We start from the raw sequence: 13,419 nt of genomic DNA on the forward strand, positions 1-13,419 counted from the left end.
GTCCGCAGTGTAGATCGGAGGCAGTAGTTGACACAGACATCGAGGAATGCTTTTTTGTCACATACTTTAACAAAATCTGAGGACACAGTACAATTGTCTCAGCCTTAAATAAATTGAGACTGAATTCAATGTTGTCTGTAGTGCTGATGCACAACTGGTATCATGTGGTAAACTCTGTTCATCTCAGTGTACATTTGAAGGCAGTAGTCAGTATAGCTATTGAGGAAAGTTTTTTGTGGCATCCTTTAACAAAATTGTCTCTGCCTTACATAAATCAAGGATACCTTTAATGCTTTCCGTAGTGTAGATGGAAAGCTGAATTCAAGTTGTGAACCCTGCTGTTCACAGTGAAGATCTTAGGCTGCACTGCATTATCCGTGATGTACTCCATACATTGACTGTTGCATACGGGACTCATGAACTGGTATCAAGTGGTGAACTCTGTTGATCGCAGTGTACATTTGAAGGCAGTATTCAGTAGAGACATTGAGGAATGTTTTTTTGTCACATCATTTAATAAAATTGTCTCTGCCTTACATAAATTAAGGTTAACTTGAATGCTGTCCGTAGTAAAGATGGAAAGATGAATTCAAGTTGTGAACCCTGCTGTCCGCAGTGTAGATCGAAGTAGTTGACACAGACATCGAAGAATGCTTTTTGTCACTTATTTAAACAAAATATGAAGACATATAGTACAATTATCTCTGCATTAAATAAATCAAGGCTGAATTTCCTACTGTCCATACTTTAACAAAATCTGAGGACATGGTACAATTGCCTCTGCCTTAAATAAATCGACTGAATTCAATGTTGTCTGTAGTGCTAATGCGCCACTGGTATCAAGTTGTAAACTCTACTGGCCGCACTAGAGATCAAAGGCAGTAGTCAGCACAGACATCAACGAAGAATTTTTATCACTTATTTTAACAAAGTCTGAGGACATAGAGTAGAATTGTCTCTGCCTTACATAAATCAAGGACAACTTCAATGCTGTGCGTAGTGTAGATCCAAAGCTGAATTCAAGTTGTGAACCCTGCTGTCCGCAGTGTAGATCAAAGGTAATAGTCGATACAGACATAAGTCTGTGGTGCTGTGGCGCTGAGTTCCCGATAGGCCTTTATCGAGGAGGCTGGTCGTCATGGCCGCAGCCACGTGGCAGGGTGAGGACCTTCGCTGTGGCAGAGTCTTTTCTCTTTGCAGAAGTGAACCACCCCAAGGGTAGGCTAATTATTTATACTCTTACGCTGGAGTTGCGTACATTGGACCAGCCCACTCCACTTCTGCTTCAAGGGGGTGGAGACAACACAGCTACATGACCGAGATATTTCCCCAGAATCTGTGATAATATGGTTGCGTCCACTGTGCAGTACACTACAAGTATCAATGATATATGTACACACAGAAAAGTTTTTGGTTTGTATAGTGAGTTGTGTATAGCATATCACCGGTAGTGTTAGCAGTGTGTACATTATTGTTGATAAGTTTGGCAGGGAGAAGGGTCTTGGTCTAGAATGCACGCTTTTGTTTATTTGGTGTGAATCCGTTCAGTAGTTTTTGAGAAATATCGAAATTTACAGATATCGATATTTTGGAATTCAGCCATCTAATTGGATGATGCATTACAAGCACGAGCTTGCTGCTGATTGGCTGCGAGCGGTGCAAGCGGTTGCAACTAGGAAGTGGTGGCCGCCATTTTGTAATTCCATTGAAGCGAGTAAGGGGAAAAAAGGGCAAAAAAAGTGGGAAAAAGGAGGGTAGGAGCACTGTAACCTCTGGGGGTGTTTATGGTGCACTATAGAGGGGGTGCGAAGTGTAATATTCACCCCTACCGGTGTGAAAGTGGTGGGCTACGCAAATTAAGTGAGGTATTGCCTTGAGTCTGATGATGCTAAGGTGAGCTGGTGCAGGACTCTGGGATTAAAGTGTTAGCCCAAATTGTGTGTCTTTTGCTGTGAAGTAATGTGCCGTGGCCGTTGCACTACAACTGTGGAAGTAGTGTCAGCATGTTTTTTATAACTACTAGGATGAACTACTGACCTGTATTGGTCTGAAAGTTCTGAGGTACCGAAAATATGTGAGGTACTGTCTAGAGCCTCATGCTGCTAAGCTGTGCTGGTGCCAGACTCTGGGATGAAAGCATGAGCCCAAACTGTGTGTCATATGCTGTGAAGTCATGTGCTCTAGGCGCTGTGTCATACCTGTCCAAGTAGTGTGAGCAAGTAGGTATAGCTACTTGGATGAACTTTTGTTTCGAACATTGTAGCTTGTGCATGGGGCTTAGGGGGTGTTATAAACGGCGTGCGAAGGTAAATTTGTGCGTATCAAATCAATTTGGTATTTGTGAAGTGCTAACTACTCACTCCTACGGGTCTGATGGTGCTGAGGGGGTAAGCTGAGCTACTTCTGGACTCAGAGTAAAGGAATTGAACTACTGACCCCTACCGATGTGAAGGTGCAGGGTACGGAAATTAAGTGAGGCATTGCCTAGACTGTCATGCTGCTAAATTGAGCTGCTGCTGGACTCGGGGATGAACCCATGAGCCTAAACTGTGTGTGTTGTGCTTTGAAGTCATGTGCTCTGGTTGCTGTGCCACACCTTTTCAACTTGTATATGGTGCTTAGTTGGTGTTGTATAGGGAGTTCGAAAGTATATCAATACGGTACTTTTAAAGAGCAAACTAGTAAAGCTGGTGATAAAAGCGAGAGGTCTGTGCTGCAAAGTGAGATGGTCTGGCCGCTGCGCCACAGCTGTGTGGAGAATACATTTCAGCGAGGGTCCGGGAGTTTCCATTATCTGGCCCCAAAATAGCGGGCCTAAGTTGTAAGAGCCCTTGTGTTCATTAGTTGGAGCTACATATAAGTGGGGATGCACAGCTTCAAGTTATTCAGGAAAACTCGGGTTCCCTGATCTGTGAAGTGTATTCCATCACTTCTGTACATATCCGCCATATCAAAACCTATATTGTTGTATATGGACCCAATTTTGTGGTCTCTGAATTATGCAGAGACAGCTTTGTTGACTTTTTTCCCGAGATTTTTCAATCTGAGGACAACATTTTTTGGATCATTTCCACTTCTGTCTTTGGCACATATTGGAATATACAAAGATAGTTTGAGGCAAAAGTAACATCAATTGTTCAAAGGTGTTCTTCATAAGCTTTTCCAAACCAACCCCAGTCAATGTGCCTAGGTCGTTCCCACCACAGTGCACAATCACAAGGTCAGGGTGTTGGAGATGCAAACAGGTTTTAACCAAAGGAAACATTTGGTGCCACTTCAATTCTCTGTCTTCAAACCATTTAATGTCCACATTTTGTAAAGGTCTAAAACAATGCATCCTGTTTCTGCATACCTTTTGCACCAGAAAACATAGCTATGTCCTACGATCCACAATAGCATTTCTAAGGTATGGCTGGAAGGTATGGAAAGATGTATGTAGCTCATGCAGGTCTTTCGTAGACTAAGAGATATGTTTCAAGATGGAGAAATAGTTTCTTTTCACTTACAAAACGGTACCTGATTGGGAGATGAAAAGCATTGTTTTTTAAAAGTAGGGTGCACATTCATTTTGTGAAAAAGCATTTTTCTGATTGGTTAAGAAAAAACAGTTTGAACGGGGTGTACATATTATAGGATAAGATTTGATCAACTCAACCACACCTGCTACTTGTATTTGGAATGCAGTGTTCGAACTTAAATAATTTGTGATCTTTTAACCTGCACATGCCGTTAAATATTCAAGAAAATATTGCAAAAAAATATCGTTAGGTTTCAAAAAAACTATGAACTTTTACCCTCCACGTGTTGTAGAATGTTCTAGAAAGTGTGTTGATAGAATATGTTGTATTTCTGACTTCAATGTTCACTTGAATATTTAAAAAACTGTTAAGAAAGACAGTGATAGAGAGAAGTTTTGAAGGCTAAAAGAGGGAAAGAACTATTCTAATTTGTTCTTTATTACCCACTGGGGGTTGCCAGATGGTAGTTATAGAGTTAGGACTGAGTTTCTATAGGAAGAGCATTTATTGTTTTGCATATAACGTTAGCGTCATTTGATGAATCTTCATGAAATTGTGAAAACTAATTCTTTGTTCATAACAGCTCCTATGTTGAAAGTTTGGGGGTGATTTGTCAAGGGGAGGCTGAGATAAAAGGGGGGTCCCAAAACGTGTTTTCTCCATGTTAATTTCCATAGGAAACTTTAGACAAGGCTACAGATCAAACGGGTGAATGGAATTACCCCAAATTTGGCAGGGAGAAGGGTTTTGGTGTAGAAAGAACACTTTTGTTTATTTGGTGTAAATACGTTTAGTAGTTTTTTAGAGATATCGAAATATACAGATATTGATATTTGGGAATTCTGCCATCTGATTGGCTGAGGCGTTACGAGGAGGAGCTTGCTGCTTATTGGCTGTTAGCGGTTGCAACTAGGAAGTGTTGCCCGCCATTTTGTGATTCCTTTGAAGCGAGAAAGGGGAAAATAGGGCAAAAAAAGTAGGAAAGGAGGATAGGAGCACTGTAAGCTTTGTGGGGGAGTGCGAAGCGAAGTAGTCACTGTTACCGGTCTGAATCTGCGGGGTTGCTCAAAGTGACATGGTGCTGATATGATATGGTGCTACATTCGGGTATGAAACCGAGAGCCTAATCCGTGAGGTCATTCCTGTAAAGTGATGTGGTCTGGTGTTTGTAGCATACGTGTGCAAGTAGTGTTAGTAAGCGTTTATACCATACAGGGAGTGGGAAGCTAACTACTGACCGATATTATGTATTTATAGTATTCTGGAAGTGGAAAGCGAAGTACTCATTCCTACCTGTGTGAAGACTTGGGGATGAAACCAAGGTGATTGCTGTAAAGGGATGGGCTCTAGGCGCTGTAGTATATGCCTGCAAGTAGTGTTAGTAGGCGTTTATACCATACAGGGAGTGGGAAGCTAACTACTGAGCGGTACCGTGCATTTATAATGTCCCGGAAGTGGGAAGCGAAGTACTCACTCCTACCGGTGTGAAGAGTCGGGGATGAAACCCAGCTGATTGGTGTAAATTGATGGGCTCGAGGCACTGTGGGATACTAGCCGCTGTAGTATAAGTGTGTAAGTAGTGTTAGTGTGCGTTTACAGTATATAGGGAGTGGGAAGCGAACTACTCACCCCTACTGGTGTAAAGACTTGTGGATTAAACCGTGAGCCTAAATTGTGAGCTCATTGCTGTAAAGTGATGTGCTCTGGGCACTGTAGCATACCTGTGGAAGTATTGTTAGTTTGCATTTATAAAATATTGGGAATGAGCAGTGAACTACTTACCCCTACCGGTCTCAAGACTCGTGGATGAAACCATGAGCTCTTTGCTGTAAAGTCATGTGCTCTGTGTAGTATTCCAATGTAAGTCATAGTAGAATGTTAGTATGTAATTCTACTATAATCTAAGTATGTAATGTTAGAATGTAGGGCTGTCATGAGGGGAATCTTGCGGAGTTTGCACACAGTGCTGGAAAAGACGGTTGCTTTGCTGTCTGGTCCTGTTGGTTGCTATTTCAGGTGTCTTGTTTTTCTGTAATAAATCTACTTAATGGATCCACTGTGGTCTGCCTCTTCACTACATAAATTTGGCGAGGAGCGGGAGAAGGTAAAAAGAAGGCACCGCTTATCCAATATTTCAAAATTGTTTGCATTGTGAAGACCCATTTTCTTCGTGTAGCTGTTTCTACTCATGCCAGCGTCGTCGGTTCCTTTAACTATGTCATCTGACCGCCGGTAGGATTTCTATTTTAAGATTTTGCGCTTCCTCTGCCTCTTCACTACACTCTGGTCACTGTACTACATGTGTGTAAGTAGTTTTAGTATGCGTTTATACTAACCAACAATGCATCATGGTCCTACGGCACGCGACCTCCCAGCCGCATCTCATACAATGTCCCGGGATGTGCATTTGCGGGACATTTGTGTTTGCTAGTAGAGGGCTGGTGCATGGCTTCACCCTGTGATAGCAAATCCTTGTTTGACTACTTGAAGCAAGAGGAGGAAAACATTGTATTGCTTTAATAGAGGGAATGTGGGTGATAAAAATGGAGAGAAAAAAAGAAACAAAAAAAAGCGGAGTCTCACCCGTTCATTTAAATCAGGTTCCTGGTGGGTAATGGTCAGTGGCCAATCCAATTATTATATTGCAGGGTCTCTGTAGGACTGGGGATCTTAACATCACATGTAAATTAGGCGTGGAAGGGCACAGAGACGTTTTGCAGCCTAGGAGACCGCCACCTTCCCAGGTATTGATTACTAATTGTTCGGGGGGTTTGAGGCCATCTGAAGTCCGGAGATTGCCACACTCCGGGTCTTTATTTAAATATGAAGGGTGGGACTCAGCAGTCCCTGAAGCTATTGTGGTCCTAGGCAGTGCCTTATTGATTCTGTAATCACACGGGCAGTACTCATGGTGTTATAAAGTGATACACTCATAGAACTCTTGCAGTTTGAGAATTACCCAGCCTTCATTAGTGAAATAGTCAGTTAGATTATGTTTGATAGGTGCACTGTAATATTAGAGGGGTTTGCCTTCATAATATCCTATACACAGATGATTTTCACAATAAACTATAGACAGGTGTTGTCAGAAAAAGAAGACCTAATCACTCAGTTATTTATTTGAAAAAAAAGGCTGATAGTGAGAATGGGAAGGAGGGGGAGAGTCAGCCCTTAGTGTTTACCCTCCCATCACCTCTTTGTCTAGGACGCTGGGGTCAGCGAGAATGAGTGTGGTCCAGCAAGTCCTTAAAATGAAACACATGACCCCAGAGATTAGGGGCCATATTATCAAGGAACGGCGATAAGGAGCTTGATAATATGCCATTGTGAATTCCCATAGAAACCCAGATTCTGGTGTGAACCTGGACTCCTCTGGAAATTCACAAGGGCATATTATCAAGCCCATTGTTGCCGCTTTAGCTGTAGTTTCCAGCCGCTGAAGTGGCAATAATGTTATCGACGTTCTTTGATAATATGGTGCTACATTATTAGCTTTTTTTTAATTTTTAAACAACAAAAGAGTGAAAAGTAAGTAGAGGACAACCTCGAGATAAAACACAAAGTGTCTAGAAAAGAAAAGAATAAACTCAGAGGGAAGGGACAATACAAAAGAAGTTTTTAAGAACCCTCACTCACCAACCTAGTGGTGACATGCTTCATCACTGGGTTCCCACTGGAAAGACCTAATGTCTATCCAGTGTGCCTCAATGCCTGTTTACAGCAGAGCTGGTTTTCTGTGTGTTGAGGGTGTTTTGTGAAGCCAAATAAAGCTAAGTGAGTACAAAGAAATAGAAAAACGGCAAAAAAGTGCAAGTTCGTGACTTTCAACTATTTTATTATTAGTCCGATTTGCACTGATTAAAAACAAATGTGAATGGACCCATAGGTGTGGCCTCAGGTATGATAGACCCCTAGTCCATACGAGTGAATTTGGTCGACATGTTTCTGCTTATGGCGAGCCCGAGTCGCTCAGCTTTCTTCAGGACCTTGAAATGTGATCCTCCGGTGGTCTACACGCCCTAAGGTGCACCCTGCCGTGAGGAGTTTGTGTGAAAAAAAGAGATATGTTTTCTTTTTGCAAAAAAAGTATATTATACTTACGGCTATGAAGCCGTTTTAGACCCACGCAGCAATTTTGCTGGAGTCGTGTACCTGTAGGGAAGGAAAATTTCAGTAATTAGAGAAAACTGTCCCCAATAGAAACAGTGTTACACCAAATGTTATTGGTATGTCCCATCACCCAAACAAGGGAAACACCTGTATAGTGAGCTAGTCATAGTAAGTGTTTTCTATCCGTAGTCGCATTACCTTAGTAGGCACAAGGTATCAGTCCAGCCAATATGCGATTCTAAGGGCCACTGCGTCTCAAATTTCGTGTGTCATCAGTATCCTACTCAGAAAATTTCATCGATTGGTCTGAATTTAATGTGTCCTCAAAACTCATGAGACAACAATTTCAACCCAACCATTCAGAAATTGACGGTGTGTCAAATAACAATGACAACAACTACAAATTATAAAACTGCACTAATCTAGTCTTTCGCAAAAAGCGGAGTATTGCAAACTCTGTGGGTTAAGAAAATGTCAGAACCACAATAACAGAACAAATAGAAAACAAATGAGTCCCTCTTAAAACTCACAGGAGCTACATTATTAGCTACAGGGAAATTGCTTGCCTGCACCTGTGCACCCAGGGTGCTGCACCCCAGCCCCTTCCCCTGCACTGTGCTCAATTGTAGGTCCTGTACACCGAGGCTTCACTGCTCACCTGCCACCGCCCGGGGTAGGTTTGTACTGTAGGAGACCAGGTCTCTGGTCGGGGACGGTGTCTTGATACCACGATGGAAGGCGTCAGAATGCCCAGGGCATATTTGCGGTAAGAGCTCCCTTTCCGCCATACTTGAGCTAATCAATTGAATGTCTGAAAAGGGAGAAATAATTTAAAGGTGGACACATCTGGAGGTAAATGAAGGTTTATTTCAAGCTTGATAGAAAACAGGAGTTGAGTGCTTCCTTCGTTTTTGAAGTACGATCTACCAACTGTTAATGGTAATTGTGGTTCAAAGAGGAGTTGGAGTGCTCAAGGATTCACAAGGTTAAATAATAATATGTTATACGAATGTTGATATAGAAAGGAACAGAGTGCATGCTTGAAGCATAATGTGCACGTGTAATGCAGTGGCGGAAGGCTGTGTGCATGTACACTTAGTAACAAGCTCACTACAGTGCCCTAAAAGCCCACACCACTTGTCTGTAGGGCAGCGCTGCCCGCTGGCTCAGTCCTACAGTATGGTCCAGCAGGTCCTTAAAATGAGACAGATGTGACTGAATGAGGTCAGAGATCACATAATTACGCATGGAAAAATCGCTTTTTCGCACGTGCACACTCAGGGTGATGCACCCCACCCCTTCTGCAGCACCGCACTCAACAGGTGTCTGCAGGGTAGCGATGCTCGCTGGCTCAGGCCTACAGTATGGTCCAGCAGGTCTTTAAAATGAGACAGAGATAAGACTGAACCAGGTCAGAGATTACATCATTAAGAACGGCAACATTGTTTGTTCACACCTGCGCAGCCAGGGTGATGTACCCCACCCCCCAGCCGCACCGCGTTCAATCGGAGACCCTGTGCACCCAGGCTGCTCTGCTTACCTGCTGTCATTGTTGTGTGAGAAAAAACTACATGCAGCAGTATTCACAATTTGATGGAGTATTGATTGCAGGATAGTGTACACCTCATGGATCCCTTTCAATGATGATGGGCAGTAGGGCTCACAATTTAGAGCCCGTGTTGATTGCCAGGATGGATCATGGATCCCTTTTTTTTAATTGCGCATTGTGATATGGGTGGTGGATGCGGCCATATTATCTGAGGCAGTGTGGAAGAAGAGGGACGTGTGTCGTTGTGGTTATCTTATTTATACATACGCAAAGTGGACTGGGCTTGCGTACGCCAGGCCAGCGTAGTGGTGCGAATAATTATTCCGGGGACCTAGGCGTTGTTCAGTTCCTGCCTGGCAGGAAGTGTACTTATGTGTGTTTTGACCTCGCAGAGTGAGCAATTTACATTAGTGTAGCATGTGTCGGGAGGGCGGCAACTAGCGCTAATGAGATGGTGTTTGAAAAGATTGAATGGTGAACATCACATGTTGTCAAGGTTGTGGATATGCACAGACACGTATGTCAATGGTGTGCGGTATTATTGAAAGTGTTGCTATCGCGAAGCGTACACATATGAATGTGCTCGGATGGAGGGAGGATCAGCAGTGAGGCTATTTCATACACAGTGATAATGCTCATTACAGTCAAGGAATACATGTCAAATGTTAATCTGAAAGTCTCACATATACAACACTAGTATATTGGTAAAGCCTGTCAACAGAGTGTACAGCAAAAGAACTCTACACATTGCTGTTTACTGTTTGTCACACGTGATCTAGGATGTGCTCTCTGCTCGTGGCTCTTGATACTTCTTAGAGCCATGAATACCCAGGCCAAAAGGGAGCACAATAATGTGCACACACACAGCAGGGCATCATGTAACAAATATTTGTTTTTTGATGCATCGTTTGAGATGCATAGAGATCACACGTGGAAGGCTAATGTACAGACCATGAATATTGATCAAGATGATCGTTACATGTTGTGTGTAGTATAAGATATGTGTACACAGCAAAAAACTTTTCAAAAAAGCTCTCTAAGCAGAAGAGGTGTCTCTCATCAAACGCTGTAGAAAGAATGCGTAAAATGGGTGGGGTGGTACAACTGTTACAATGGGAAATGTTATGAAGCAATGAAATGCTTTTTTTTAAGGTCACAAGTCAATCGTGCACCGAGCGCGCAAGGAGGCAGTACCCAACGCGATTTGGACAAACTATATTTATCATAATACAAGTTTATTACAGTTAGAAATATATAAATGTTTAAAACATTATATAATATTGCTTGTTCTCATATACTGTTTAACACCATCGCTGCTGATGGTTTTACCCTCCTGTGCTGCTTTGTAGGCTTTCCCATTGTTCATGATGAGCTCAGCTCGTCATAAGCACAGCTCAACCGTGGTCATGAGCATCGAAGGGGTTAAAGTTATTTAGATATACTTTTGAGACAAATAAAAATGAAGGAATGGCGTACCTGGCACAACAGTATATGTCTGTGAAGTAACACAGGGCCTGGCAGCGTGTACTTGTCGCATTCGCAACGCACAGCAGGTGCAACCCAATACGTACATAACGTAACGTGTGCCTTGGTACTGTGTACCCGTCGAATACCAAAGTAGCAGCTGGGATGACTTCATGCGTATATGATGTTACGCGGGATGCGGTGCCACGAAGTCATTGCATACTAAATGCGCATCATTTACGAGTTTAGAAACATGGCGAATAGGATTTGCTTGGTGATGGAGCTTGGTACGGTACTGGTATGGGAGTGCAGTTTTCCCCGGAAAAGATATAAAACATTACAATATAATAGAGTTCCAAAATATTTTTTTTATATTGAAAAAATATAGGTTTTAGAAACATTCAAATATGAAATTAACATTTTAAAAAACTTTGAAATTCACTGAAAAAACCATAGGTTTCAGGTGGGTTATAGTTAGGAATTAGCATTTAAGAAACCTTTTAAATTCACTAAACAACTGTTACATCCTGCATTATATTTCTTCCTTTATATTCCTTCCCCTTTAATGGCATGAGACCTGTGTCCTTCATGCTCTAGTTCTCAGAACTTTCCTGGTGATGCATTCTGCATCTTTGAGTCAGTTGCATCTGGACTCTGAAGCTCTATGTATGATGCTGTGCTGCTGAATAAAGCTTCTCAATTTTAACTTGTTTCCTGCATCCTTACAAATTTTGGCGACGAGGACTCCAGCCATCTACAGCACAGGAGCGGAGTGAACCCAATTTTTTTTATCTGGGATTTATTTGGACCTTTTTATGAATATTCTGCCTTTATTTTTCCTTGGGAAAATATTTTCTTCGAGCTGTGGCTTTCTGGATTTATTCCTCTTTTTATCTCACTGTTTGAGAAAATTTGCGGTTTTAATTCTTCAATTCAAGTGAGATTTCTACTTGTGCATCTTTCAATCGTGTACCTGCTGCCAGCGATCCTGCCGAAGATTCCTATTTGCCTGGTTACCGGAGGTATTGTTCTACGTGTTGCCGTCTGCTGCCTGGTTACCGAAGGAAGTGTTCGACTCGGCTTGTCAAACGTCAACGCGTGTGCTTTCAGACGTCATCGCCAGTTGTCTCTTAGCAACCGATTCGAAGCGTCTCACACGTACTGTAACACGCAGCGTTTCGTGACGTCACACGTACCGACGCTACGTGCAACGTGCCTCCATTTTGTTTCTGTGGCATCCTGTTAGCTGGCAACGACCACACGATCACGAAGATGCCGTTTTGTTCTCTTATTTGTTGAACAATTTGGTTTAATCACCAGCGCTTTCACATTTTCTCCGTTTTATAACATTTGGTCTACTCAAATCCACGAAGGTACTTTATTCTTTTGCAGCTACAGGAAGGAACTTACTATTTCGCGATTGTTAACACAGTCACTTCTTCAGTAATTCTTTTCAATGCTATATATACTTTAATATTCTACATTTCAGCACGTTTACCATCCCAATATTTTTCTTATTTTATTTCTTCTTACAGCTGGTGTACATTTTACAGTGCATTTTAGAAAAATGTGTTATATTAATTGTATATTTATACTGTTTCTTTTTCTTGTAATTTTAAAATGCAATTTGATCCTCCTGCAAAATTTTTACAAATCAAAGGTGACCCTCCTTTACCTTGGGCAAGATGGAAGGAGGAATTCTTCAATTATATGAGGGCCATAGATGGAGAACGAATGGGTGCAGAGAGAAAAAAAAGTATATTGTTGCATTGCTTAGGGTCAGAAGGGCAGGACATTTTTAGAACTTTGCCTCAAGTTTCTGCTCCTTCTGGAAGTGGTGATAACCTTAATGTTTATTCTGAAGCTCTTGCTAGACTGGAAAAAAGGTTTAAACCTACTGCCAATATTGCTCTTAATCGTTTTAAATTTTATACCAGGGCGCAGAAACAGGATGAATCATTCGATGATTTTCTCACTTCTTTGAGAGCATTAACTTTACATTGTAACTTCGGTACTATGGCTGATGAAATGATACGTGACCAAATCATTGTTCACGTTAAGAATAAGAAGGTCCAAGATAAATTATGGTGTTTAGGTGATCCAAGTTTGGAAGAAAGTATTGCTATTGCTAAGTCTACAGAGATGTCTGAAAAGTGGATGAATATTGTAGAGAAACAGAGTACTAATAGCAGAAAAACTACCGTTGAGGAAGAAGTATGCTTAGTTAAGCCCAAAAATGAAGGAACATTTTTTACTACTACACATGTGGGTACAAAAAATGTGTCAAGTGGTAATTACAAGAAACCTGATTTTAACAGCAATTCGGTGCCTTGTTTTAGGTGTGGCAACAAGTCGCACATTGCCTCTTTCCAAGGTTGTCCTGCCCTGAATAGAACTTGTAATGTGTGTGGTAGAATGGGACACTTTGGCAATGTCTGCAGAGAAAGACGTTTTAATACACAAGGGCGAGCGGGACAATCACGTTCTATTTCTAATTATCCTACTCCTGCTAAAGTGTCTTCTGTTAACAATTCTGAAACCACATCACAGGAAGTTACTAGAGGCTATGTTGTTTCCATCATACAAAGTGGTACTGTTGTTTTGACTAGTAGGAAATCACCTAAGTGCATGTTTGACATTTTTGGAATTGATGTTGAATTGATGGTAGATTCTGGGTCCCCATGGACCATTATTACAAAGCAATATTTTGATGAGAAGTTACTGGATGTATGTGATTTTTCTAAATTACAACCATCTGATATTTTAGCTGAAAGTTTT

At 41.7% G+C, this 13,419-nt stretch overlaps 1 protein-coding gene and 1 long non-coding RNA gene across 3 annotated transcripts in view; one reads left to right on the forward strand and one right to left on the reverse strand.

Annotated features, from left to right (window-relative positions):
* Positions 1-13,419, forward strand: part of KCNJ16 (potassium inwardly rectifying channel subfamily J member 16) — a 446,439-nt gene that overhangs the window by 80,867 nt on the left and 352,153 nt on the right. The gene's annotated exons all lie outside the window — the stretch shown is intronic.
* On the reverse strand, positions 963-7,180 carry LOC147702344 (uncharacterized). Its single transcript, XR_015297227.1, has 3 exons — positions 7,031-7,180; positions 4,940-5,075; positions 963-4,751 (listed from the first exon to the last, which is right to left on the reverse strand). It is a non-coding gene; the product is annotated as an uncharacterized LOC147702344 (long non-coding RNA).

The sequence above is a fragment of the Lissotriton vulgaris genome, chromosome 7, assembly GCF_964263255.1.
Source record: "Lissotriton vulgaris chromosome 7, aLisVul1.2, whole genome shotgun sequence".
NCBI classification, from domain to species: Eukaryota; Metazoa; Chordata; class Amphibia; order Caudata; family Salamandridae; genus Lissotriton; species Lissotriton vulgaris.